Source organism: Cebus imitator, unplaced genomic scaffold (genome assembly GCF_001604975.1).
Source record: "Cebus imitator isolate Cc_AM_T3 unplaced genomic scaffold, Cebus_imitator-1.0 Scaffold193, whole genome shotgun sequence".
NCBI classification, from domain to species: domain Eukaryota; kingdom Metazoa; phylum Chordata; class Mammalia; order Primates; family Cebidae; genus Cebus; species Cebus imitator.
The window spans coordinates 1226167-1228761 of NW_016107508.1; positions in this window are offsets into that span (position 1 = coordinate 1226167).

Genomic DNA, 2595 nt, shown 5'->3' on the forward strand with positions numbered 1-2595 from the left:
AAAAAAAAAAAAAAAAAAGTATTCCAGATAACTTTAGGTGCTGGGCGTGCTGGTTTGCCCCTATAATCCCAGCATTTTGGGAGGCTGAGGTAGGAGGATCACTTAACGTCAGGAGTTCGAGACCAGCCTGGCCAACATGATAAAGCCCTGTGTTCACTAAAAAAACAGAAATTAGCTGGTGTGGTGGTGCACACCTATAGTCCCAGCTACTGAGGAGACCGGGGCAAGAGAATAGCTTGAACCCAGGAGGCAGAAGTTGCAGTGAGCTGAGATTGTGCCACTATACTCCAGCCTGGGTGACAGAGGGAGACCTTGTCTCAAAAAAAAAAAAAAAAAAAAAGGTAAGTTTAGGGAAGGAAAAGGGAAGATAGGGAGGAGGGAGAGCTGTGCATAGAACATGTCATGTGATGTCACCAACAATTGCCCCTCCCCCATCCTCAGAGCTGTCTATACTGTGGCTGTTGGTTCATGACCCTAATTAATGTCAAAGGCCAGAGTGCCATGTGGAACCCTCTCTGCATCACAGGTCTTTAGACTGAGGAGGCAGCAGTCCATTTTCCACCAAGTCCTCTGGAGTCTCTCCATTCTTCTCCAGTGATGCTTATTCTAACTGAACTCTCATTTGAGTGGCCACATACCCCGGCCTCTTTGAGGTTTTTGCTGTCCCTACTGCCGCCAGAGTTTACCTTACCTTGAAAGGTCACAGAAATGATCTAAATTAGGGAATGTCCTTCAACACAAAAAGGCAAGGAGAGCCCTGGGAATTAAGCCAATTGTTTACAGATCACTTGAGATGCAAGTAGTTAAAATAGTCTAGGATTGGAACGATCCCTTGGTTTATGAGAAAGAGCGCTAGACCAAGAGGTAGATCCAGCAAGAGACACATCTGCCAATCTGCCAGTCACTCCCAGCGTTCCCTGGAGCTGGTCTGTCCCCACTCCAGCCTCAGAGTCCTTATTGTAAAGGCAGTTGACCTCATGACAGAATTTCTAGATCCTTTCAGTTGTCGTGGACCATAATTCTATACTTTTCCGGAGGCATTCTCAATAAAATAAAATTACCTCCCTGGCTGGGCGCGGTGGCTCACGCCTATAATTCCAGCACTTTGGGAGGCTGAGGTGGGCGGATCATGAGGTCAGGAGTTTGAGACCAGCCTGGCCAACATGGTGAAACCCCGTCTCTATTAAAAATACAAAAATTAGCCAGGTGTGGTGGCGTGCACCTGTAGTAGCCAGCTACTCGTGAGGCTGAGGTGGGAAAATAGCTTGAGTTTGCAGTAAGCCGAGATTGTGCCACTGTACTCCAGCCTGGGCAACAGAGTAAGACTCTGTCACCAAAAAAAAAAAATTACTTCCCTGGTACGCCCATAGTGAATTGCCAGAGGGAAAATGTTGCTAGAGACTCCATCCCCAGTTTGTAGAGAGTGACCAGGAAATGGGCCTAATTTCGAATCTCTCTGAAATGCAATGAGAGGAAAGTGCTGACGGAATGTCAAAATGGCACTGATTTAGTCCTCCAAGTCCCTGGAACCATTTATAAATTGAGTCTTGGCAGCCGCATGCGGTGGCTCACGCCTGTAATCCCAGCACTTTGGGAGGCTGAGGCTGGTGGATCGCAAGGTCAGCAGATCAAGACCATCCTGGCCAACGTGGTGAAACCCCGTCTTTACTAAAAATACAAAAATATTAGCTGGGCGTGGTGGCGCGTGCCTGTAGCCCCAGCTACTCGGGAGGCTGAGGCAGGAGAATTGCTTGAACCCAGGAGGTGGAGATTGCAGTGAGCTGAGATCGTGCCACTGTACTACAGCCTGGGCGACACTGCAAGACTCTGTCTCAAAATAAATAAATAATAAATAAATAAAATAAACAGTTATGGTTTTGGTGAATGGCTTGGGTATTTGGAACGTTTGAAGTGAAGAAAGATGTAGGGGCACCTGCTGCTTGCTCGGACAATAGGAAGAAAAGCACCAAGCACCCCCCCACACATCATCTTATTTCTCAGAACAAGTGGAGGAGGTATTATCATCCCCCCTTAACAGATGAGAAAAGTAAGGGTCAAAAAAGCTCTGTAAATTAGTCCAGGTCACAAACTAGTAAGTGGCAGACCCAAATCCAGGTCTATTCAACTCCAGCTCCAGCATTCCTTCCACTGTTGGCATCGGATTGGCACTATGATGTCCAGTCGTCTGAGCCAGAACAAAATTCCTATAAAGAACCAGAGTGGTACCCAGCCCACTTTTCCAACTTTGACATAAAGAACAGATCCATGCTTTTGAATTGGGAGTGATGGCTGTTTGGCCAGGGGCCAGAGCACAAAATTGTTCAAGCAGGGATATTTAGCTAGCTCAGTGCCCAGAACAGAGTAGAAGCTTGAAGAAGATGTGGGAATTTTGTTGTTGTTTGTTTTTTCAAGATAGCGTATTTCTCTGTCGCCCAGGCTGGAATGCATTGGTGTAATCATGGCTCACTGCAGCCTCAGCTTCCCGGGCTCAAGCAGTCCTCCCACTTCAACCTCCTGAGTAGCTGGAACCATAGGTATGCACCATTATGCTTGGCTGATTTTTTTTTTCCTTTTTTTTTTTTTTTTTTTTTTTTT